Genomic DNA, 27,583 nt, shown 5'->3' on the forward strand with positions numbered 1-27,583 from the left:
TCAATAGGCATGAGTGCTTCTTTCCCATAAACTAAATGAAAGGGTGAGAATTGTGTACCAGATTTCACTGCAACTCTGTATGCCCATAATACACGATTCATCTGTACATCCCAATTTTTGACATGGCTTTCTGTCATTTTAGTCATCATCAGCTTAAACTCGCCATTGAATCTTTCATTCAAACCATTGCATTGAGGGTGATAAGGAGTGGTATACTTGTGGTTGATGTTTAATTTTCTGCATAAGTGGTCAACCACTTCTCCTCGAAATTCAGGACCGTTGTCTGATAATATCTCCAGAGGAATACCAAATCTGCAGCATATATGTTCATACACAAAATCAGCCACTTCCTTACTATCTACTCTCTTCACTGCCTTCACTTCTGCCCATTTTGATAGGTAATCCACTGCAGTAAGCATATAACACTTTCCTCTGGCCGTCCTGGGAAGTGGTCCAACTGCATCCACCCCCCACCTCTCGAAAATGTCATATACCAGCATTATATTTCTTGGCTCCATTTTTAAGATTCTCTTCCCCATTCTCTGGCACTCATGGCAAGACGTGCACCAGTGCTAAATATCCTTCTGGATGGAAGGCCATACATAACTCTCCAGTAATATCTTCTGCAAGGTGATCTTAAATGCATAATGACCTCCACAAGCTCCCTCATGATTTGAAGATAGAATATGATATATTTCTTCCCTCCAGGGAATTCTTCTCAATACTTGATCAGCCCCTTGCATGTACAATTCATCCCCAATCATGACATAAGGCTTACTCTTCCTGATAAAATGATACTTTTGGCCTTTTTTGAGCTCCTCAGGCAAGCGACCTGAGAATAAGTAATCCACCACCTTAGACAGGTATTTCCTCCCTCTGTATAATGGCTCTTCAATTTTTGCAATTACTGAGTCCTGATCAATTACCTCGTGGGCTAACTCATGTGCAATATGATTGTCCTCCCGCCGCACATGTTGAATACTCCATGCTGTAAATTGATGTAGCAGCCTTCTAACATCGGCGGGCACATCTTTTTAATCTCGGATTCTTTGCCCGCCAGCTACCCAAGACCAACAGGGAATCTCCTTTTACAATTAGTTTCTGAATTTTCTGTTTTAGAGCAGCCTGCAGCCCCTGAAATAATGTTGTGTACTCAGCCTCATTATTACTTTCGGCTTTCAGACGTATTCCATCCTTTAAAATCAGCCCGCCTTGTGAATCCTGGATTATATAACCCCCGGTGGCCTGATGTATACTCCTCTTATATGAACCATCAAAGAACAAGACATGAGCTCCGGGAATGATGATTTGTTCCTCTTTTTCTATCTTTGAATCCACTTCCTTCACCAGGATTGGGCCTTCCTTATATGTCAGAAGATCTGCCAGAGTTGCCTTGCAAGTATCTTCAATAAAAAATGAGAAATTATATTCTTGAAGCTCTACTAACCGTCGCATCATACCTTTTGAGAGCGAAGTACCATTCACCAGCTGAGGGAGAAGAGTATAGTTCGTCAGAACCACAAATGGTCTCATCAGGAGATATGACCTGAATTTCTTGCAAGCATACACCAGGCTTGACAAAACCAATTCAGCCTCTGTATATTTCCTTTCTGCTTCCGTCTTCACCCTACTTGCATAATATACAGGTTTCATGTATCTGGACTCATCTCCTTTGTGCATTAAGATTGCTCCAACCACATCCGGACCAAAAGATGGATTCACATAAAAGACCTGAGAGAAATCTGGGGCTTTTACACTGGAAATACCTCCCAATACCTCTTTCACTTTCTCAAACACTTCCTCGCATTCTTCATTCCATTGCAATGGTTCTTTCTTCATGGCTTGTTGAAGAGGATAAAGCAATTGAGATATTAAATGAACAAATCTTGCCATATACTTTACCTTCTGGACAAAAGTCTGCAGTTGCCTGGATGTTGATGGTGCAGATAATAAAATAAGAGCCTTTATTTTCTCTGGATCAGGTTCAATTCCATTCTGGGGTGATGGAGGCTGCATCAGACTGTCCATATCTTCAAGTCTACTCTCTTCTTCCTCCAACATCTCTTCAGCTTGCATTACATGCTCATCTTCTTCCTTCACTAGAAATGATACATGACCTTCATCATCAGAAGTAGAACTTTCTTCCTTAGTTTCACTATTTGTATACTTATCAGCACTTGTTTCTTCAGACTCACTCTTCATTTCCAGCTTGCTACTCATATTGAACTTCCTGGCCCTTCCTCTCTTATTATGTACAGTTATAGTCCCCCTCCTCCATGGCAATTTATGCTGCAAATCACACCAAAAGCAGTCACTGGTACTCCTGTACATATACCCAGACACTTCACTTTTGCATGATTCGCCAATCGAAGTCTAAAATCTGAACTAGCATTCAGCTTTAACCCCAATCTCTCCATGCAGGACTGAGTCATTATGCTGATTTGTGCACCGCCATCCACATATGCCTCTCCTACACTCACACCTCCACACCAAGCATCAACCGATGGACAGATATCAGGAAGGTCTTCCACAGACATCAACTCCATTTCACCTTGCGTGGGCTCCTGCTCATTTGCTTTTCTCGGATTTGCCAACGTCTTCCACTCTCTCTTGAGCTTTCGGACACAATCCAAGCAATTGGGCGAAAGTTATATTGGCTGCCCTTCCCTTTAAATCTCCCATCAGGGTATATTCTTCCTGACCTTGACCAATACGCAAATCTGAAGTTTTGTAGCGTCTTCTTGGCTTCCTTTTCTTCTTCTCTGGTTGAGGGCTTATGTCAAATTGGACATGTTTTCCTTTCTTAGAAGACGGTTCAGCTTCCGCCATTGTACTTCTTGTCCTCTTGGCCACGGGCATGATCTCTGGGATGGTCTCCACTCCTAAGAGCCGGTCCCTTTCCTTTATCTTCCCATTTAACTCCACTGGTAGAGGGCTGATTTGGATCTTTTACCTCAACACTGTGATCTCCTGATCTATCATTAGTTCTTTGCATCACAGGATACATTCCACCACCTGCCCTGGGCAGTTTATCACATTGAGGGTTGATATGTCCCCACTCCCCACAGTTCCAGCATTGGACATTGCTTAAATAATAGCCCCTTCCTCTCCCTGATCCTCCCATATTTCCTTCACATGTTGGCATAATATCCCTTCTATTATTTAGAGCACCTCGGCTTCTTCCCTTTCCACCTGCTTCCATCCAATTCAAACTTAAAGACTTCATGAGTTCCATTGCATCATGAATGTCTCTCTTCAAAGTATCCTCCTGTTCAGGAACAACAGCAGCTTCTCTTTCAGGATGTACACTCTCAGTCTCTGGCATCTTCACAAACTTCTTTGGCTCTTCCTGTATTCCCATCTACCTCAGCCAAACACACAGCCCAAGCCCTCTCTGGATCACCTCTTAGGATTCAGCTTGCCCGACACACGGGCCCACAGCAGCATCCACTCTCCTGTCTCCAACGCTCCCCTTCATCACCTTCCTCTTTCCTTTCTCACGCGCCAGCCCATCGACGTCCTCCGCTATCTTTTGGCCTGCAGTCGCCGCCACCTTTTTTCCTTCACTGGTTCGCTGCAGTTGACGCCACCCTCTTCCTCTTCGACTTTTGTTGCAGTTGACGCTCTCTCTCTCCCTCTACGTCGACGCCTTGCTCTCTTCCTTCACTGTTTTTACAATCGACGCCCTTCTCTCCTTCCCTGGTTCTCTGCAGTGATGGGGAGAAACTTGAATTAGGGTTTAGAGTTCATTCATGGGAGACATACACAGAGAAGCAAGGGAGAGAGAGAGAGAGAGTTGTGGGGATAAGTCAACTCATGAAAAGCATGAGTGTGTGACTCCCCTATCACACATGTATATTGCACTAGTACACATAGTGCACTTAGTACATTAAAAGTACTAAGTGTACTATGTACTATAACTTATGGGCTTGTACACACTATAAGGGTGGGCATAACGCCTTTACCCCAACAACCTCCCACTTAAAGGCAAAGTGCCCTTAAGTAAAGGAAAAGAAAAAAAAAATCAGCATGTACATGATAATATACAAGGCCATATCAAGGCTGAAACTGGCCTCATCCAATGCCCATCAAGTGTCTGCAATGAGCAAACCGTTCCGGAGGCAAACTCTTCGTCAGCAGATCAGCCGGGTTGTCATCCGTATGAATTTTAACAAGCTGAATTTGCTTGTTCTCTATCACCTCTGTGATGAAGTGACACTTCACATCCACATGCTTTGTCTTTGCATGAAAAACAGGGTTCTTTGCCAACTGGATGGCACTCTGACTATCACAATGCAACAATGGAATATCCCCTGTATAGCCCAAATCAACCACTAACCGAGATAGCCATAATGCCTCCTTGCAAGCCTCTGTGGCTGCAATATACTCGGCCTCTGTAGTAGATAAGGCAGTGCACTTCTGCATCCTGGATATCCATGACACAGCACCTCCTGTGAATGTAAATACATAACCGGTAGTAGACTTTCGGTTATCTGGATGACCGGCATAATCCGAATCCGTGTAACCATGCACTAATGCATCCTGTTTGCCAAAGCAAATGCACAAATCCTGTGTGCCCTTCAGGTATCTCATGACACCTTTCACTGCTTCCCAATGCTTCTTGCCAGGGTTGGCCATGTATCTAGAAACCACTCCCACTGCAAATGCAATGTCCGGCCTAGTAGCAACCATGGCATACATGAGACTGCCACAAGCTGAAGCATACGGAATTTTGGCCATATCAGCCCTGTCTCTATCTGACTGTGGGCTGTCCATAGCACTGAGTTTCACATATGGAGGCAAAGGAGTACTAGCTTTCTTCCCCCCGTCCATATTGAACCTCTGCAAGACTTTGCCAATGTATTCCTTCTGAGACAAATACAACACATGCTGATTTCTGTCCCGAAGTATCCGCATACCCAAGATGTGATTTGCATCACCCAAATCCTTCATATCAAAGGTTTGATGCAGCCTCTGCTTCAAGGCATCCATCTCTTTACGAGATTTCCCGGCAATCAACATATCATCAACATACAAAATGAGAATCAAGAGACTGCCATCCAAAGCTTTCTTGGTGTACAAGCAGTGATCTATGTCACTTCTCCTGAATTTCTGAGTTTTCATGAATGTATCAAATTTATGATACCATTCTCTTGGTGCCTGTTTGAGCCCATAAAGACTCTTTTTCAGCTTGCATACAAGCTTTTCCTTCCCACTTATTGCATAACCCTCTGGCTGCTGCATATATATCTCCTCATGGAGATCACCGTGAAGAAAAGCAGTCTTCACATCCATCTGAATCAAGTCCAGATCATCATGCGCAACCAAAGCCAACACAGCTCTAAGTGTGGTCATTTTGACCACTGGAGAGAAGATCTCCTCAAAGTCCACACCATATTCCTGCTTGAAGCCCTTAGCCACTAACCTGGCTTTGTATCTTGGCTTTGCATCTGATGCAACTTTGAGCCTGTATACCCACTTGCATGGCAAAACCTTCTTGCCTGCAGGCAAAGGCACCAACTTCCAAGTTCCATTTTTATGCAGAGAATCCATCTCTGACTTCATGGCACGCTCCCATAGAGCTTTGTCTGCCCTCTGTAAAGCCTCTTTATAACATGAGGGCTCCCCACAGTCAGTAAGCATCAAATAGTCAACCCCTGGAACAAACCTGTCAGGGGCTCTGGAGGGTCTAGTGGACCTCCGTACCCAATGACCATCATTTGCAGGTTGCTGTCCAGCCTGCATATCACCCATTGGTGGCTCCTGTTCCATGCCATAAGGCTGAAAAATCATGCCCGGTATCTCCTCTAACTGTGGTATATCCATAGGGATATCTTCTGCCATCTCTGGCTGTCCATGTGGACCATTTTCAGCACCATTTAAGGGCTGGTTTTCCTGCTGTAATGGCTGATTTACAGCCCTTTGTTGTTGTCCATGATGTCCATCATCATCAAAGATGACTCTGCCAGGCTCCTGTTGCCTTGCAGGCTCCTTATACATGCATGTTTCATCAAAAATGACATCATTGCTGCGTATGATCTTTCTATTCATGGGATCCCAAAGTCTATACCCCATTTCACCTTTGTCACCATATCCTAGGAATATGCATTTGTGAGACTTAGGATCAAGTTTGGTGCGCATTTCCCTGCGTATGTGCACGTACGCAACGCAACCAAACACTCTCAAGTGCTTGTATGACGGAGGCTTCCCTGTCCATACTTCTTCTGGCACTTTCCCACCAAGCCTCGTGTTAGGTGACCTGTTTATAAGGTGAACGGCTGTCATAACAGCTTCAGCCCAAAAACCATGAGGTAATGCAGCATGTGACAACATAGAACGGACCTTCTCCTGTATGGTCCTGTTCATCCTCTCTGCTGTCCCGTTTTGTGGAGGATCATAAGGAGTAGAGAGCTCCCTCTTGATGCCTTTAGCATCACAAAAGTCCTGAAACTGTTTGGACGTATACTCTCCACCATTGTCGGAACGCAAAGCCTTCAGTGTTTTGCCAGTTTGATTCTCAACAAGAGCAACAAACTTCTGAAACACTGAGAATGTATCACTCTTCAAACGAAGAGGATAAACCCACACCTTGCGTGTGGCATCATCAATAAAAGACACAAAGTACTTTGCCTCTCCCAAAGAAAGCTGAGGCATCTCACATACATCTGTATGCACAAGCTCTAACTGAGCATCTTTCTGTCCAAGAGCTTTCTTGTGGGGGCACTGTAGTTGCCTACCATATATACAATGCTCACAAAACTGAAAACTTGAAAACTTTAGAGAAGGCAAGTAACCCAAACGAGACAATTGCTCCATTCCCTTGACACTCATGTGTCCCAACCGGCTATGCCACATAGAAATTTCCGGCAGCTCGGTTGCATTTACATTAGCATGGTGACAAACACCTGCATGCATGAAATAAAGAGTGTCCACCTTAGAGCCCCTGGCAACAACCAGTGAGCCCTTACTAATTTTCCACTTTCCACTACCAAATGTGGTAACATAATCAGCATCATCAAGCTGTCCAGTAGAAAGCAGATTCTTCTTGATCTCAGGCACATGCCTGACATCATGGAGCATAAGCTGTGAGCCATCTGAAAATACAAGCCTCACATCACCTCTGCCAAGAATTTTGCATGCATGGTTATCACCCAAATAAACCACTCCTTCATTGCCAGCAGTGTACCTGACAAACAAGTCTCTGCAACCTGTGACATGAAAGGAGGCACCTGAATCAATGATCCATGAGTGCATACCATGACCACCTGTAAGAAGTGAATGGGCATCAAGTGAAGACGTAAAGAGGACCTCATCCTCACTGCCACCTGCATGTGACACATTGATTTCTTCGATCTTGACTCCACTTTTGCCCTTTGGCTTTACATCTTTGGCTTCATCCTTCTCTTTGTCTTTGCCTTTTCCCTTTTCCTTTTGATCATTTTTCCATTTGTAGCATTGCTTTTTAATGTGTCCCTTCTTGCCACAATAATGGCATTCCAAATCCTTTTTGGAGCGAGACTTGCTCCTTCCCCTTTCTTGGCTTTTCCCCCTTTGCTGGGATCTCCCACGTGCATTCATTGCATTGGACTTTCCAACAGAGTTGTTCTTCCTGTTCATCTCTTCTTGAAGAAGAGCACCCTCAACATCTGCATATGACAGCATAGCATTCGAATTGCTAGTGGCTGTCCTAAATGTGTCCCAACTCTCTGGCAAAGTGCATAACAGAAAAGTGGCTTTGAACTCATCGTCCATTGCCAACTTTTGATTGATAACCTGGCTGACAATACCATTAAACTCATTTAAATGGGCTGTCATAGACGCCCCTTCCTTCATCTGAAGACCTATGAGTTTCTTCAACCAATACACTTTGCTTGAGGCACTTTGTTGGGCATACAAGTCCTGCAATCTCTGCCACATTCCCCAAGCTGTCTTCTCTTCACGAATGCTGAAAAGTAATGAGTCTGACACAGACAACATGATAGTAGATCTTGCCAGCTCATCCATATCTTCCCACTCTTCAGCCGTAAGAGAAGCTGGCATCACACCCCTTTCTTTGATAGGCTTATGTTGCTTTTTCTGAAGCAACACATTGTAGCACTGGGTTTGCCAAATATCATAATTATGCGAGCCTTCAAGCTTCTTGATGTGAAGCAATGAAGAGCTCTCACCTGTGGTTGCCATAGCAAAATGCAACCTTTAATGCCTGACTCCCTGCAAATGTGCAAACACTGCACCAAAAGATGTGCAAACACTGCACCCAAAGCACACAAAGTGCTCACAAATGTTCTCCCAAGCTTTATCTCCCACTGCGGAAGCAAGAATGCAACTTTTCTCCCACTTTATGTGATGAAAACACCAAAATCTGGTTGCTGCAGATTTTGGACAGCACCTTAAATGTGCTCTTTTGCCCTTCCAAAGTACTGTACAGCAGTACTAAGCGCTCACCAATGATGTACCAAACCTGTACCGGCAATTTCAGCAGCTGAAATTGAACCTTTTGGTCACTCAAAACAGTGTACAGCCATGACAAAACATGCACAAAGCTGTGCCAAATCTGTACCAGCAGGTACAATAGCAATAAATGCTCTCCTGGCTGTCCAAATGAGTGAAAATCAGATTTTTACAGTCACGAACACTGCATAAAACAGTCCCGAACAGAAATTGGGCAAAAGCCCCTTGACTGCAAGCTGATTTCTGAGGATTCAAGGCATAAATGTCTTGCCTGCTGCTTTGCCAAGCTCAACAAGCATACAAACTTGAAAAGCCCCTTGATTTGAGATCAATTTCTGATCATGCATGGTACATTGACGCACATGAAGGCATCCAGAGTGTTCACGATGCTTCCCCTTGGCCACATATACATCAAATACATGAAAGCCCCTTGATTTACAGGCACATTGAGTGCTTGTAAAGCATCAAGACATTATCCACAGCATCAAATGCGATCGCCTGCATGCAAATCAACCAAATCGGCACAAAAGCCCCTTGATTTGCACTGCAATTTGCTGCAATTTTGCCCAAATGTGCGATTTTTCACATCATACAGCATGTATGAGTGCTTAATTGCACAATTACATCAAAAGCCCCAAATTTCGACATCCAATTTCCTGCAAATTGATCCTGATTTGACCAATTTCCTGCAAATTGATCCTGATTGTGACCAATGTCACCCAATTTTGCCAATTTGGCTCAAAATTGAGCAATTTGGGCACCTGTACCTGCTCAATTGCTTGAATTGATAAGAAATTCGCAAAATTGAAGCAAAAATACCTCTGAAATTTCTGATTTTTTTTGAGTTTCTTGATTTGCAGGCTGAGATGGAGGCGGTGGTGGCGGCGACTTCGGCGCTGGGCAGCTTCTGGAGCAGCTGGGCAGCCCGGTGTGCTGGCTGTGGGCAGCCTGGGCAGCCACGTGGGCTGGCTGTGCGGGCTTTGTGATTGCCTGCGCCGTGTAGAGCTGGCCCGCTTCTGCCTGCGCTTATGTTGTTTCGAAGTTGAAGGCGCGCTCCATCTGTTTGATGCAGCGCTGGGCGGCGTAGTCCGTCCCTTTCCCACAGGGCTTGCAGCCCGATTGTGTATCCGCTCGACTGTGCCTGAATGCCCACCTGACGTGTTCGCCTAGCGCCTATTGTTGACGCAGCCTCTGCTCACGCTTCGCTCGTTGCCTTCGCTTCACTCGCCTAGCGCCTATACGCCCAGCGCTAATGCGCTTTGCAGCCACTGCTGGGAGTTCAGTGGTCGGCGCTATTTGTTGCACAGAACCCGCCTCTGTATGGACGTGTGCTGCCTCAGCCACGCTACAGGTCGCCTAGGGCTGCTGCCTTCGCCCGACTAGTGCCTTCGCTCACTATGTGTACTAGCTTCGCTTAGTAGCGCTACAATTTTGCCACGATGAAGGAGGCACAGCAAAGGGGTTGATTGAGAGAGGCGGCAGTAGGCTTTGGGGCAGCGGAGCTCACACAGAAGAAAACGCAGGATGATAATGGTGATGCGACCCAAGCTCTGATACCAGTTGATGGGGAGAAACTTGAATTAGGGTTTAGAGTTCATTCATGGGAGACATACACAGAGAAGCAAGGGAGAGAGAGAGAGAGAGTTGTGGGGATAAGTCAACTCATGAAAAGCATGAGTGTGTGACTCCCCTATCACACATGTATATTGCACTAGTACACATAGTGCACTTAGTACATTAAAAGTACTAAGTGTACTATGTACTATAACTTATGGGCTTGTACACACTATAAGGGTGGGCATAACGCCTTTACCCCAACATGCAGTTCCCGCCACCGTCTTCTCTCTGTTTCTCTGCAGTGGACGCCTTTCTCCCCCCCTCTGCTGTCGACGTGCTCTCTACCTTGGCGACTCTCTTTCGGCTCCTCTCAGGGATTCCCTTACTCCAATACAGCAAGCTCATCTCCCGTTGCCATGTGGCTCTTTCCATCCTTTGGCGCATGTGGTGAGGGCAAACCTGCCGGGATCCCGTTGGCAGCTGCCACCTTGATAATTTCTGGAAACTTGAAGCCTCTATTCTCATATTAAATTTTTATTATCAAAGGCTGTTCACACTGTGCAGCCCCTTAAACCACATCCCCACACCACTTATGCCTTCCATCCTTTGCCCACATGCCATTAGCACCCGCATCCGCCATCTCCATCCATGCTACATATTTACAAAGGGCATGCCCAAATGCGAACGGTCAGCACTCATGCAGGCACTAACACACACACACACACACACGCGAAGGCTCGCCAACAAAAGCAACAAGATCACCACATCATGAGGATGCAAGGCCTGATGGTTATGCCTCTGCTCCTCCTGTTCAGTAGATTTAATCTCAACCAAAACTCAAAACTGATCTAAACTGATTACATATTTCCTGAAACTCTTAGTACTCTGCACAGTATGTACACATCATCAGTCTCTTTTTTTTGTCCACACAGTGCTGCGGACCTCCGAGCCAGATGGAGACCGAGAGCACCAGGCTACCAGACTCCTAGACTACATCAGAGGGAGATCACAGAGATACGGGCTCGACATCAGCACCATATCCAAGAGCGGCTAGCTCACTTACACTCACACCTGGAGATCATGCTCCGAGATATTTTTGCCTTGCCATCGCCTATGTATCACATATTACACCCCCATTATGGTACTGGTTGGAGCTAGACAGATCTGCATTGCATTCTTGTATACCCTGCGCATATAGGTTGCATACTGAGCCTCTAGCAGTACTGCTCCATCCATCACACCCCCCCACTAGCTCAGTACTTTCATAGTTTATTTCATGTTCATTTTGTCCTTTTTTTTGTGGACATCCAGAAGACATTGACAATTGTACATTGATTTGTCTCATAGGTCGAGTTTGGCCTCTAGTAGACGTTAATACAGCTTTCTCTCTCTCTCTCTCTCTCTCTCTCTCTCTCTCTCTCTCTCTGTGTGGTCTCATATGTCATTATGGCCTTTTGAAGACGTTAATATAACATTTCATTTCATTTCTCTCTCTCTCTCTCTCTCTCATCTTGGAGAGGCACAGAGCCACCTTCCCACATTTGGTGGGATCTGTAGAGCCTTCTACAGGCTAATCCCATGCTTGATATCCTTGATGGCCCCCTCCCCCTACTGGGGGGTTAGCTCCATAGGTTGTACAATGATGATGGTCCCACTTTGTATCATATGGCTCAGATTTGACATTCCACTCCTTTTTTTTTTTTTCAGAAAGGAGACTTCTATTAAGTATGTGTCACGTGCACACCAGTCAGGTGTACAGTGACATGGCATCATTCTATGGCATCATCAGGTTCATCAGGCATTTAATCATGATTTAGTCAGGCATATATGAGGGTGTTTTATCACCAACATCAGCACCTTAGACTTCATAAGCATGTAAGGTATTCATTATGGGCAGCCGACAGCACATGGTAGTCATGATGGGCAGCCGATAGCATTTATGCTATTTTGGCATCCAGTCGTGGGCTTCTGACATCTGGCCGACTGCAGCCAGGCTGGCCGACCAGCCCCCTCACCCATGTATATATAGGCGCCTCTCCATTCAGCCATTCAAGCGCATACCATCTGGATCATCAGCGTTTCAGCCTCTCATATCAGCATATAGATCAAGCAAGCTCATCATTCAAGCATTCAGCAGTGTGTTCTCCAACGCATCTCCTCCAGGAAGCATTGGGAGCAGCAGAACCAGCCAACGCATCAGCATATCAGTAACGCATCATCATCAGCATTCATCTTCAGCAAACGCAGCAACATTCAGCTCAGTTCAGCCCATCAGTTCTGCGTTTCATCATCAGGTCAGCATTCAGCATCTGTTCCAAAGCCTCCCTTCAGCGTTTCCTTCCCAGGAGATAAGGGAAAGATAGTGGACAGCAGTTCATTCAGTTCATTCAGCATATTCAGCATATAGGCAGCATATTCAGCAGTATAGATCCATTTGGATCTCATTGTAACCACATTCATTCATCTAATATAGCTGCATTGCATTGACACCTGTTTATCTGTCTCTTGAACATCATTAAGTGCAGTTTAGTTAGACTAAGGTTGTGATTACTACGGTCATAGGCCCTTACATGTCACATTGGTATCAAAGCGTTACAGGGTAACCAACCTTAGAGCATGTTCAGTTCATCAGTCATTCAGTCAGTCATCATTTTTATCGCTTCCGCACAGTTAAACCCAGTTCTCAAAATTTTGCAAGCCACCCTTAGGGATTTTCCCTTAGGTCTGCATCAGTAACCCATCCATCCGCATTCTTACACAGCATATAGGGTTGCACATAGCTTGCATAGCAGTCATCTTAGCAGTCATCTTAGCAGTCAGTCTTGCATACATGTTACCCATGAACTCTCAGGGAAGAATGACATCCATCATCAAAGGAGGACATAAGTTTTGGGCTTCAACTGGCAGCAGCAGGGGGTTTCTCTTCCACAGAAGAAGACGGAAGTTTGCTCCAACATCACCTCAGGAGGTTCAGAGCTTCAGGTACGACGGAGATGGTAGGTGAAAGGTTTCCAGAGGCAGGTCAGGAGTGACTCAGGTATTTGCCATTCAGTTCCCGCAGTACATAGAGTCTTGGCTCAAAGGATTTCACTCCTGCAGACGGCCTCAGTCCCGGCAGCAGAAGACAGAAGGGGGCAGTGGTTTAGAGGAGAAGGATCACAGAGGAGTCGAAGGTTGCCAAGTTTATCACCCAGCAACAGTTTAGCAGCGGCGGGGAATGTCACGTGCACACCAGTCAGGTGTACAGTGACATGGCATCATTCTATGGCATCATTAGCATCATCAGGTTCATCAGGCATTTAATCATGATTTAGTCAGGCATATATGAGGGTGTTTTATCACCAACATCAGCACCTTAGACTTCATAAGCATGTAAGGTATTCATTATGGGCAGCCGACAGCACATGGTAGTCATGATGGGCAGCCGACAGCATTTATGCTATTTTGGCATCCAGTCGTGGGCTTCTGACATCTGGCCGACTGCAGCCAGGCTGGCCGACCAGCCCCCTCACCCATGTATATATAGGCGCCTCTCCATTCAGCCATTCAAGCGCATACCATCTGGATCATCAGCGTTTCAGTCTCTCATATCAGCAGATAGATCAAGCAAGCTCATCATTCAAGCATTCAGCAGTGTGTTCTCCAACGCATCTCCTCCAGGAAGCATTGGGAGCAGCAGAACCAGCCAACGCATCAGTACCCTCGAACCTCAGCTGAGGCCCAGACTGTGTCAACCAAATGATAGAACCAAAAGAAATGATAGCATCCCTCTTAATCCTACCAAAGAGGTGTGCAGTCGTCGCAGACCAAACTCTCTGTGCTTCCCTGCATTCCCATAAACAATGGTAAATTGACTCCGAAACTCTTGCACATCTAGGGCATGCTGGGCAAGCACCAGTAACAGGCCTCCACTGATTGGTGGCTAGACCACCATGAAGGGAAACCTAGATAAAGGAGGAAATCTGTGGCTTCCTATAAGAATGCCACAATCTCCGCCAAAATACCCTCTGAATGTCAATCGAAATGCCGGAAGACTACCAATGGGGTCTAAGAGTAGGGACACTCTGAATGTGTCCCAAGATAAGATGTCTGGCATTCGGCACTGTATAATTGAAAAAAGGGATGCTTTTCAAAGGGTTACAAGCATCCTTCCACTCCCACTCACCGGGGTTCTAATGCAAATGTCTGATAGGGCAGCCACCAAACAACCAAAGGCTTACACTCTCTGTGATCATCCCTGGTGGGGGGGGGGGTCAACAAAGACGTGCTTCCCTAGCCTGCCAACAACTTTGACTGGACGAATCATATGGCTCAGATTTGACATTCCACTCTTCTTCTTTTTTTTCAGATAGGAGACTTCTATTAAGTATGAAAATTTTTACAAAATGGAGATTTCACACCAAGCAAGGTGGAGATCCCACCAATCAGGAGTCATGTGCTGCCAATAGGGTCCCGAATGAGAGGATGTGAAAAAGATACCAATGTCCCACTCTCTCATAAACTGGGTGCGCTTCCTCTCCGCAGCCCTCGAAGATCCCTGGATTCTGGCCCAGGTAGCCATAATGGTGTGAATAATATCACTCCAAATCCTGCAAAGACACCGAGAAACAAGAACAGGAGTACCCTCAATGGCCTCAGTGCATCTAGCCTTCCAGATATTCTAGGCTGAGATGCTAGCAATAATCTCCCAAGAACTGTCTAACCTCTGTGCCGGAGGGACAAAGTGTGAAAGTGGCAAATCCTAAAGACAACACTGTCGAGCAACTCCTTGCCTAACCATAATGGCCAGGCTTCTATCAATCCCCTCGAACCTCAGCTGAGGCCGAGACTGTGTCAACCAAATGATAGAACCAAAAGAAATGATAGCATCCCTCTTAATCCTACCAAAGAGGTGTGCAATCGCAGACCAAACTCTCTGTGCTTCCCTGCATTCCCATAAACAATGGTAAACTGACTCCGAAACTCCTGCACATCTAGGGCATGCTGGGCAAGCACCAATAACAGGCCTCCACTGATTGGTGGCCAAACCACCATGAAGGGAAACCTAGATAAAGGAGGAAATCTGTGGCTTCCTATAAGCTTCGACACCATGATATGCTTCCATCACGTAGGCCAGATACTCTCTCGGCCATGAGATCCGTGTTGGCTGAGGAGGGCATCATTATTAGTTGATCATGGTTAGTTTCTCCCGTACAGGGTCACATGCTGACATCACATCTTTATACGCTAGTGATAGTCGTTTTTCCTTTACTTTCAGTTGTTTTTTCTGTGGCTCAGTATATCCATGAGATCATTTTATCACTTGTCGTCTCATAGAACCTTTGGGTCTTTTGTAGTCATTGATTTGCTTACTTTCTTTCTCGGTGACACTCATTTTCAGCACAGGTAGCTAGTTTCTTTTTTCAGGTTTTCTTCCATGATTCAGCATTTCTCTATGGAGATATTGTTGGTCTCATAGACCCTTTGGGTCTTTTGAAGACGTTAATCTCTCTCTCTCTCTCTCTCTCTCTCTCTGTCTCTCTCTGATTCCAGCAGATGATTTGGTTTTTGCATCTTTCTGTTATCATTGAAAGTTATTTGTATCAACTGCAGGTGCAGTATTCAGTTGTGGACACTCGTCCACAGAAGAGGATGGCAGAGCTTTGTCAGCTTTCTGGAGTCAAACTTATAACGTACACACTTTGCCCTCAGCACTAAGATATGTTATACTCTTTCAATACTTAGGTTGGTCATACAAGAGGGCTGCCTGTCAGGCAGGGCAGGGCCCCATCATGACTGTTTGTTGCCGTCATGGATGGAAGTGCAATCCTGCCCCTCCAACTCCCTGCCGGCCCCCATAGGCAGGGAAAGTTCTGTATCCAGCCTTAGATTATGATGTCTAGTCCATAATAGCAATTAGTCCTTTTATTTTTGAGACTTGAGATTTGATCTAAACGCATTAGGAGACCTGCATCTTTTAGATTACAAACTTAGAAGGCGATATGACCTTTGGGAAGCAGGTATGGGACTGTAATGGGTGGTCTGCTCTCTGAGAAATTTCTGGATGCCAACATATCCATCCCATTTGTTGGACCTAGTTTAAATACTCCATCTCTCAACAAATACAAACAGGTCGGCATTTTTACGGGCCCCTTCCTGTAACCATCATATTATGTTGCAAGGAGCTGTGTTTGGCTATGGTTTGATTTGATTTGTTTCTTCTTATGCTCATACTAAAGTCCATTGCCTGGTTTTGGTGTGAATTCATAATCAGATGGTTGATCAGTGGGGGGGCTGGAACCTCTTTCAAGAGCTCTTGCGGACCTTGAAAAGAATTTCATTGAAGCATGGGGTTTCCATCCCTGCTGTTGCGGTGAAGTATGTGCTTAATCAGGTAGATTGGCAACATGTGAAAGGACTAGAAAATAGTGTCATTTTCAGTTTCAGGTGTAAGTAGGGGATTAAGCTTTGTTTTTGGTATATGTTGTGCATTTTACGATTGGTAAATTTTCTCCAAAGTTTTTGTGAGTTTGAGGAAGATTTTTTTTTGGCTTGAAACTAACATTATGTTTTGAGTCCTGCGCCCCCCCCCCCCCCCCCCCCCCCCCCCCCCCCCAAACAAAATCCAACCTAGAAAAGAGACCTCTATTAAGTAAAAGAAAATCATACAAAGGGAGATCTCAAGCCAAAAGGTAGGGAGATCTCAACCAATGAGGGGCACTATGCTGCCATAAAAGCCCCGTAGAGTGGAGGAGAAAATACCATGGCTCCACTCTCTCATAAATCTTGTGTGTTGTCTGCCCAGCTGTAGAAGATCCTTAGGTGGCCAAAAGAGAGTGAACGATTCAAGATATGCCATCCTGTGATACTAGAATAATCTCTGAGGTGGTGTCAATACTCAGTCCTCACTACCCTCACCTCACAGCTCACAATGATTATCCACGCATCTGCAAATGACAGTTTCCCACACACACGTCGGTCCACTGCTAAAGCCCACACAGGTACCATGCCTCAGATTTGTTGGTATGATGATGAATGCCGTATCACACATGCATGTCTTTTGCATGAGTTAGCTACTACCAGCCAAATCCAAAAGCGTGAAGGTGAATGGATTAACCAGTACCTTACTCGCAGCAAGAAACAAGAACATTGTCGGAAATAGCACAAGGACTTATACCAACTCTTCCTTAGCAGGAATGCTGACAAGGCTTGGCATAGGATCCGGGAATGACACATACCCACCCTCATCACAGATCCGCACATCTGGCGCTCATATGCACGCTCATTATATCACATACCCCACCAAATCCCCCCCCCACATCCACCCAACGCACGTCCCACCAGATCCACCTTCTTCACAGGAGACATGGTGGTGAAGGCTATGCACAAGCTTCAGAACGGTCGATCACAAGATCACGAGCGGCTTATGGCTATGCACCTCTCTTATGCCAGCGACACCCTAGCACTGCTCCTAGACCATATGTTTAATAGGGCTCTCTCAGAGGGATTTCCCACCATCTGGTCATCACACACCATTGTGCCTATCCATAAGGTGGGAGATCCCATGGATCATAATAACTATAGAACCATCATGATCGGCCATATCTTGGCCAAGCTCTATGGCTTTGTACTTGAGTCTGAGCTCACCACAGTGGCAAAGACAGAGGGATACATGGCACGACGGCAGCAGGTAGGATTCAAGAGGACCTTCTTCATGCTAGATCACATATTCACGCTTTATGTCACAAAATTCTTTACAGCTTCTATTTTTCTACTGTTCATGTGTGGCATGTGGAACCTGACATGACATACATGTATGGTTGGTGTAGCTTGACATGGTGTGTCTATGTGGCATATGGAGCCTGACATGATAGTACATGTGTGGCTTGTGGGGCCTAACATGGTGTACATGTATGGCCTATGGAGCGTGACATGATGAAATTCTCTGGGACTAGCTATCTTGGAGATCTTTTGTATTTATGTTCTGGGAAGGTTCCGGAAGGATCATGAGACTTGGACATTTTATTGGATACAAGTGAGCAGATGGTTGTTTCTTCCAATATAATTGCACTCATGTGTGCGCATGACTTTGATTTTATCTTTGGATGACTTGTCTTGTTTGCCTGGACAATGCCTGAGATATCTGCATGTGTTGTCCATGGGGCCGGGGACGCTTGGGCACCTTGTGGACGTGTATGTGCACACCTGTTTGGGATTGACATGTAGTCTACATGTGTTTTGCAGGTGGTAAGTATTCCCAAAAACTCAATTTACAGCTTTATGAGTTCACATGTTAATAATTATTGGTGCAGGTTCACACTCATTTATAAGTGACTGGACAACTTATAAGTGAGTACACATTGAGCAGGACTTATTTAATACACGTGGCGGGGCCAAAAACTGGGCATTGGACATTATTTGGACCTCCTTCATGTAGGTGCCCCCTTTCTGGACCAGAAAAGCACACGTGTGGGCTATTTTCGGCAGGGAAGCCTCTATTATTGAGAGAAACCCCAGATTGGAGGGGGGTGCATGCTTTTTAGGGTGCATGAGGGCTGGTCGAGTGGTTTTTCAGCCTGTTGGCAAGCTTCTACAGCCATCCATCGCGATTGAAGTTCACCGGATGCATGGGAGGTGCTGGCCGACTCCTTCTGCATGTTCTCCACTGCTGGCCGGCTGATTTACAGGTTGAACAGAGGCTGGAAAAAGGTTAAAAATGGAGAGGAAGAGCTGGTCGTGGGCATCTAGAAAGTTTTCCTTTCAACCGGGGTTTTGCACGCTTTTGTACAACTGTTGGTCGCTTTCTTCTGAGGCTACTGAGGGCTGGTTGACTGCTGAAAACAGCCTTTGAGGGCTGGTCGACTTGCTCTATGAGCCGGGCAGGAAGAAGATGATGATGTTGAGTTGTCCCGGGCTGATGTGGGAGTGCTTTGGGCTGTCCATAGTTGTCCTGCATGTGCTTGATGCCGGGAATGCTCACTTGTGCTGAGAATTGTCAGCAAATTCAATTTATGTGATGTTTTCTTGTTTTCATATTGTATTGGAAGAAACAGGTGCAGCCAGTGGTGAACCTTGGGCACCTGCAAAGTTGTACTAGGTCACCCCATCTTATGGCCCCTAGTGTGGTGTACTGTGCAGATTTGTCACCTTGTTTTATCTGGCATGCTTATGTGTATTTTCAGATTTCATGATTGATTAGATTTTCCGTGTTTAGTTGTCCTTCCATTTACATTGGTATCAGAGCCTGGCTTTCTACACAGTTGTGCCTAATATGATGCTGGATATGGCTGTAAGGAGTCATTATCCGTGAGAGAAGGTTGGGATTCTGAGGTAACCCTCATCTTATTGTCGTGCCTTGAAAGAGGTTACCTTTGGTTCAAGCGGCAGTGAGCGTGGGGAAAGACTTCATGGCCCTCCTGTCTGTGTAGGGACACTGTTGCACCCTTGCAGTCTATTCGGTATCATACTTGGGGAACTGGTAGAGAGTGATTCCGGGGCACGAAAAATTCTTTTCTTTCTGAAAAGCTGAAAGATACATTATGGCAAGCCAGTCTGATCATTCTGTGGAGGACTCTATCACCTGTATTTGCTGCATGCGGGAAGAAGATAGAGACAGGGATCATGTTGGGGCTTTGGCGGGTAACGATCCACCGTTATCTACTAGGGCTGAGGATCAGCAGGATATTGATGCCTTGATGAATGAGCTTGAGGACCTCCTTGCTTTGCAAAGAGATCCTGTTGTGCAGAGGGTCATAGAATCAAAGTCTCATGTCAAGGCTGATGTGATCACTTTTGATGCAATTTCCCCACAGATGGGAATCAACAAACCTCGAGAGTTGGCTGTTGCTTGTCTAAAAAGCTGTGGCGAAGGTGTTTCCGATGATGAGCGCAAGTGGGTCTTCACACGGCAGCCTCGCAAGCTATCCCGTGAAGGGAACTCCGGTGATATTGTGAGAGGGCATTTTTTTTACACCAGTGATGTGAGAGGGCATGGAAACGGCACCAGTGATGTAAGAGGGCATGCAGCCCGAGCAAGTGATGTAAGTGGGCATGCAACCCGAGCAAGTGTTTTGAGGGGGCTTGCAGCCCATGCAACAGATATGAGGGGGCATGCAGCCCGAAGAGATGATGTACATCGACATGCAGCTCGTGGGGATGATGAGGGGTTTTCATACCATTTGAGAGATGCTAAAGATCTTCATGCATTGTCGGCAGTGTCTCCACCTTCTAAGTATGATCGTGCTCCTAAAGTTCCATTCAAAGTGGAAGGTGCTACACAGTAAATCAGCCCTAGATCTAGGCATCGTCGCCATCGAAGACATGACGAGGAGGATGATGTATTAGAGCATCGGGATACCCGTCATAGTAAGAAGGCCAAAGAGTTCAAGTCAGGGGACAAGGACATTAAATTCGAGAGCTATAATGGAAAGTTGGATACTACCAAGGCACTTGCTTTCATAAGGCGATTTCAAATAGCCTTTTGCACTGAGGAATTTACCGAGAAATCTATGCTCAGGCATGTGGGTATGCATCTTAAAGAGATTGCAAGTGATTGGTGGATGGCAAAGCTTTTGGATAGGACAGCTGCTCGTACATGGAGTGCTTTCAAAGAGCAATTTTATGATCGGTTCCTTCCTCCTCACTTTAAGAAGGATGTACGAAAGGAATGGGATTGGCTAACACAAGATGAAGGCGAATCCGCTTCCTCTTATGTTTCAAAGTTTTGGCGGACTCTTCTCAAAGTCACACCTCTCATGACGATTAGTGAGGATGAGAAGAAAAGAAAGTTTGAGTCAAGGCTGCAACGAATCATTCAAAAGAGCCTTGCAGTGTACACCGAGAACACTTTACAAGAGCTTATATACTCAGCAACTATTTCTGAGGAGTTGCATGGCAAGGGAGCATCAAAAAGACAAGAATTCAGCTCATACAAAGGAAAATTCAGAGCTGGAAATGAGTAGAAAAAAGGGTGAACAGCCACCTAAATTTATGCCTCATGAGTCCAAGGATGCAAAAGGGGGCTCAGAAAAGAAGCCGGGGGGTAAAAAGGATGATCCTAACTTGTCCAGACAGCATATCTTTGATGTATGAGAGAGGGGAAGTGCTTCACATGTGGGAGCAAAGATCACATGAAAGGTCAATGTCCCCAGAATCTCAAAAAGAATAATGTGCAGGATGCCAAACCGAGTGTGAATGTTATACCCGATGTTCAGGGTAACACTGCACATGAACTAAGGAGCAGAATTTTATGCAAAGCTTGGGGCAAGTTAAAGGACCAAACAGCTTTATTCCTTTTTGATATTGCCTCAACAGATAACTTCATATCCATACAGATGGCTGCTGCTCTTGGGTTAAAGCCTGAGGAATTGGGCATGGACTTTCATGCAGATGCTGCCTTTGAGGGCAAGGAAGTTAAGCTCACTCCCATCATCGGGAAGCTTCGCATACAAATACAGGGATATTTGGATCGTGAAGACTTCCTCGTGGCACCACTTACAGGATGTGACGTGATACTTGGGATGCCTTGGCATTATCGTTTGGATTCCAAGATTTTGCTCAAAGAAAAGAAAGTTATGTTTACTCATAGGGGTAGGGAAGTTTGTATTGATGCGGGTACTACTGGGAATACCATACCCGTTGTAAGCCATATATCTATTTCAAAGGCAATAAAGAAATCAGCTTGTTCTTACTTGGTCTTTGTACGTGATAATGTTGAGCATGATGCTGTAGCTCCCGAAGATCAAGATAAGATTGATTTCTTAAGTGAATATGCTGATTGTTTTGCCGATTCACTACCAGGACATTTACCCCCAAAGAGGCCAGAGGATCATTGTATTGACATAATCCTTGGGAGCTCTCCTCCTAACCGACCTCCTTATAGGGTGAGTGCTGCCCAACAAGAGGAAATCATTTACTTGAGAAGGGGTTGATAAGGCTAAGTTCTTCGCCTTATTGTTCTCCAGTTTTACTTGTGCAGAAAAAGGATGGGACATATAGAGTGAGGCTGAACATAAAGAGCATCTTGCCATTGTTTTTGAAGAGCTAAGAAAACATAAGCTTTTTATCAATGGGAAGAAGAGTGAATTCTTCTTGTCAGAAATTCACTATTTAGGGCATATTGTTTCCAAGGATGGAGTACGCATGGATCCCACAAAGATTCAAGCAATCAAGGATTTACCAGAACTGCAGAATGTGCATCAAGTTAGGAGCTTTATTGGTTTATGCTCGTACTATCGTCAATTTATTCCACACTTTGCTTTCTTAGCTTCACCGTTACATGATCTAACGAAGAAGAAAGTAGCATTCCGTTGGTCATAACCGGAAAAGACAGCTTTTGAGAAGTTAAAGGATGCCATCATATCAAGGCCAGTTCTTATTATTCCAGATTTACATAGGCCTTTTGTGGTCGAGTGTGATGCATGTGGAGATTGTTTGGGGGCTGTTTTGAACCAAGAGGGACATGCAGTGGCTTTTGAAAGGGGCTGTTTTGAACCAAGAGGGACATGCAGTGGCTTTTGAAAGCCGCCACCTGCAACATGCAGAATTGTATTTGCAGGTTTATGAGAAAGAGTTGTTAGCCGTTATTCATGTTCTTCAAACGTGGAAGCATTATCTTTTGGGGGCTGAATTTATGGTAAAAACAGACCACCAGAGTTTACGGCACTTTCTTACATAGCCTAAACTCTCGGAAAAGCATCTAAGGTGGGAAAACTTCTTGTCCATGTTCCATTTTTAGATTTTGCATACCCCGGGTAAGAAAAATTTGGTGGTGGATGCTTTGTCACACAGGCCACAAGTGCATGTCGTAACTGCTGCCTATCATCAGGACTTATCAGGGATGCCTTATTTGTATGCTTTGGACACAAATTTTCAGCTTATTTGGGCTAATTTGAATCATTGTACTGCTGTCTCATCTTATTCGATTAGAGATGGGTTTCTGATGATGCAGAATCGTATTTGTGTAGTGCATAAATTATGCCAAAAGGTTATGGAAGAGTGTCATGCTCCACCATATGTTGGTCATCGTGGTATTCTGGCTACTACACAGGCTTTGGAAAGATATTTCTTTTGGCCAACTCTACGCAGGAATATTGAAGCTTGTGTGCGAGAGTGCATAGTGTGTCAGAAAGTCAAGTTTGACAGACATAAGACACCTAGTTTGCTTCAGCCCTTACCCATTCCACAGGAACCATGGGAAAGCATTGTTATGGATTTCATTATGGATCTACCGAAATCGTCACATGGAAATGATGCTAAATGGACTATTATCGATTGTTTTAGCAAACAAGCGCACTTTATATTTCAATGAGGAAAACAATCAAGCCAAAGCACATGGCAAAGTTGTTGTTAGCTTAGATTTTTAAACATCATGGCATGCCCAAGTCTATTGTGGGGGATAGAGATCCTCGGACTTCTAGTTTATTTTGGCAGGCATTGTTTGATAATATGGACACAAAGTTGAGTTTTTCATCAGCTTATCATCCTCAAACGGATGGTCAGAGTGAAATAGAAAATTCAGCTGTGCTTGACTTGCTTAAGTGTTATGTATCTGAGCAGAAGTCAGATTGGGAAAAGTATTTGCCATTGGTTGAGTTTGCATACAATAACACAGTGCATTCTTCAACTAATAAGGCTCCATTTGAGATAGTCTATGGCAAGCTAGTGCTTCCACCTATCTTACGAAGAACAACAGATGAAATCTTTGCAGCAAATGAGTATGTCCGTGATTTGGATACTGCGTTTGCACAGGTTCGGACAACCATAGAAAGATCTCAAGCTAAGCAGAAAAAGGCAGCTTACAAACACAGGCGAGGGGTGGTTTTCAAGGAAGGTGATTGGGTATTACTAAAGTTTGAGAAAGCACGTCCTTGGAAGCGGCCAGGGTTTCCTAAGTTTTCAAACATGTATTATGGGCCATTCCAAATTTTGCAGAAAATAAATGAAGTGGCATATAGATTGGTATTGCCCGATCACTGGAAAATACACAATGCCTTTCATGTTAGTTTGCTGAGACCTTATGTGGGACCACCTCCTATGGAACCAGTTTTGGAAGATCCACCAAAAGTGGATGAACTTTAGGAGGTATTGCAACCTGAGCAAATAGTTTTTCATAAAGAGCGCAAGCATGCAAGTGGCAAGCTAGTGCGTAGGTATCTTGTGAAGTTTAAAAACTATTCGGCTATGGATGCAAAATGGATGGACGAGGATTATTTTGCGGATTATTCGGAACTTCTGAAGGCCTACTTGGAAGCTTTTCAGTTGCAATCGACTGTGTAGAAGCCGGAGGGAATGTCACAAAATTCCTTACAGCTTCTATTTTTCTATTGTTCATGTGTGGCATGTGGAGCCTGACATGACATACATGTATGGCTGGTGTAGCCTGACATGGTTTGTGTGGCATATAGAGCCTGACATGATAGTACATGTGTGGCTTGTGGGGCCTAACATGGTGTACATGTATGGCCCATGGAGCCTGACATGATGAAATTCTCTGGGACTAGCTATCTGGGAGATCTTTTGTATACATGTTCTGGGAAGGTTCTGGAAGGATCATGAGCCCTGGACATTTTATCGGATACAACTAAGCAGATGGGTGTTTCTTCCAATATAATTGCACTCATGTGTGTGCATGACTTTGATTTTATCTTTGGATGACTTGTCTTGTTTGCCTGGACAATGATTTTTACGTGTGTTGTCCATGGGGCCGGTGGGCACCCTATGGGCATGTGTGTTCACACCTGTTTGGGACTGATAGGTGGTCTACATGTGTTTTGCAGGTGATAAGTACTCCCAAAAACTCAATTTACAGCTTTATGAGTTCACATGTTAATAATTATTGGTGCAGGTTCACACTCACTTATTAGTGACCGGACAACTTATAAGTGAGTACACATTGAGCAGGACTTATTTAATACACGTGGTGGCCAAAATCTGGGCACTGGACATTATTTGGACCTCCTTCATGTAGGCGTCTCCTTTGTGGACCAGAAAAGCACACTTGTGGGCTATTTTCAGCAGGGAAGCCTCTATTATTGAGAAAAACTTCAGATTGGAGGGGGCGCATGCTTTTCAGGGTGCATGAGGGTTGGGCGACTAGTTTTTCAGCCTGTTGGCAAGCTTCTACAGCCATCCATCGCGACAGAAGTTCACCGGATGCATGGGAGGTGCTGTCCGGCTCCTTCTACATGTTCTCCACTGCTGGCCGGCTGATTTACAACTTGAACATAGGCTGGACAGAGGTTAAAAACGGAGAGGAAGAGCTGGTCGTGGGCATCTAGACAGTTTTCCTTCCGACTGGGGTTTTGCAGGATTGTGTACAATTGCTGGTCGCTTTCTTCTAAGACTAGTGAGGGCTGGTTGACTGCTGAAAATAGCCTTTGAGGGCTGGTCGACTAGCTCTATGTCGACTAGCTCTATGAGCTAGACAGGAAGAAGATCATGATGTTGAGTTGTCCCGGGCTGATGTGGGAGTGCTATGGACTGTCCATAGTTGTCGAACATGTGCTTGATGCCGGGAATGCTCACTTGTGCTGAGAATTGTCAGCAAATTCGGTTAATGTGATGTTTTCTTGTTTTCATATTGTATTGGAAGAAACAGGTGCAGCCAGCGGTTAAACCGTGGGCACTTGCAAAGTTGTATTGGAAGCAGACTCCTTTTTGGTAATTTAACCATAAGGAGGGGGGGGGGGTCAGCCCGTCCTCTGGCCCCTAGTGTGGTGTAATGTGCAGATTTGTCATCTTGTTTTATCTGGCATGCTTATGTGTATTTTCAGATTTCATGATTGATTAGATTTTCCGTGTTTAGTTGCCCTTCCGTTTACACTTAGGGTTATCATCGAGATGGCCACCGACTATATTGCTGCTTTGTGGACTTCTACAAAGCTTTTGATATAGTGTATCAGGCCCGTCTCCTACAGCGCTTACAACATCTCAGGGTCCCATTTGACATAATCTGGGCTATCATTGCGTTATATGAGTTAGTTATTGGCAAGGTGAGATGCCTAGGAGGATTCTTTGAGGAGGTCTCTAGCACCATTGTAGTGAAACAAGGATGCCCATGCCCACTATCTCCAACCCTCTTTGGACTCTACATAGATGAGATCTTAGACTTCATTGACAGAGCCAAAGACGGAGGAGCTTCTCTAGGAGTTATTCTTGTTTCCATCCTTTTATATGTTGATGATATTGTACTCATTGTAGATTCGTTAGGCCATAGAGAGATCACTTACATGGGTAGAGGGGTTGAGGTGGTGCACTCATGTCTATCTCGGAGCTATCTTCACTAGTCCACGCTTCACAAGCAACAGAGGATAGACTCAATAGAGGATATGCAACTCTAGCCCTATTGGAGAGGTAGTGTTTCTAGGCGAATTTTCAGGAACCGAGGATGAAGGGTTGGCTTTTTGACACCCTAGTCACCCCATGCAGCTCCGTTCTAGGAGTTCGACTTGGCCTCTCAGAACATTTGCAGGACTCCAAGGCAATCTTTAGTCTCCAACTTGATGAGGAAGATGAAGCCAGCATAAACCAGGTGTCAAGCAGGGGAAGGGATTTGCTGAAGGTTATAGGAGACTGTGGGGATGAGTACAGAAGGACCTAAAATGGCACTCAAATCAAATGCTTAAAACACTGTAATATTATGTAGTATATTCTGTACGTATTTTTAATGCCTTACTGTAAGTACAAACTAAGTTCACTGGAAGGTGAATGGAGTGACTGAAATGTGCCTAAAGTTCTCAGAGCAACAAATATGTTCTTGCAATGTCATCATGGCTACACTCATGCACACATGCATCGTTACACACACACACACACACACACACACACGTGTGCATGCACGCACTTGCATGCGTGTGTGTGCGTGCATGCACTTGTGCATAGGTACACATGTAAGTAACTACATGCGTATGTGTGCACATACATGAATGCATAAGTACATACACAATCTTTTTAGGTAGTTCTATGGTTAATGGAGGGACCTTAACTCATTTGATATGGAGAAGAGCCCCTCAGCACTAGGTAACATGGGATCAGTAAAGACCTGTGGGATCAACTGTCACAAATTATCTGGTTGCTCATGCAATTTTTGTGATATCGGGTGTACTAGGGGCGATAAGCCAAGTGAAAAAGTAAACTACAGATAAGTAAAAGTAGGGTGTAAAGTAGGAATTTTAAAATTTATGGTTTAATTTGAGGGGCAACAATGTTGGGGGATTGTATAGTGGGGTTAGAACTTGTCTCTCTAATAAACTAAAGGTTTGCGGTTCCCATCTTGAGATCCTTTTGCCTATTAAATCTTTAGACTCAGAATTTTTTTTTGAGCCATAAGCTTTATCGGGCGTCCCTCAATCCCTAGTTTATTGTACCATATCCAATGGCACAAAAATGGCGGCGGGAGCAGGAATAGTTGAACCCACATGGGATCATCATACACAAACTTGAGTGATATAAACTCTCTTTCAATCGAATCTATTCTGGACCAATAAAGACAAAGCATATCCTCTAGAATTGATTCACTCTCTTAGTTTGATCATTTGTCTTGAGACGATTTTCACTACTCAAACATAATTGAGTACAAAGTTTACTTAAAACATAT

General features: G+C 44.8%; 1 pseudogene across 1 annotated transcript in view; it reads left to right on the forward strand.

Annotated features, from left to right (window-relative positions):
* LOC147626594 (flagellar radial spoke protein 5-like) overlaps positions 1-26,754 on the forward strand; it is a 67,708-nt pseudogene extending 40,954 nt beyond the window's left edge. The window contains exons 6-10 of the transcript XR_015268633.1: positions 15,601-15,680; positions 16,008-16,119; positions 16,262-16,381; positions 18,505-18,515; positions 26,416-26,754. The product of XR_015268633.1 is annotated as a flagellar radial spoke protein 5-like (transcript). The remainder of the gene's footprint in view (positions 1-15,600; positions 15,681-16,007; positions 16,120-16,261; positions 16,382-18,504; positions 18,516-26,415) is intronic.
* Positions 26,755-27,583: the final 829 nt, after the last annotated feature.

The sequence above is a fragment of the Cibotium barometz genome, chromosome 22, assembly GCF_041138505.1.
Source record: "Cibotium barometz isolate CiBa-2024 chromosome 22, ASM4113850v1, whole genome shotgun sequence".
Classification (NCBI taxonomy): Eukaryota; Viridiplantae; Streptophyta; class Polypodiopsida; order Cyatheales; family Cibotiaceae; genus Cibotium; species Cibotium barometz.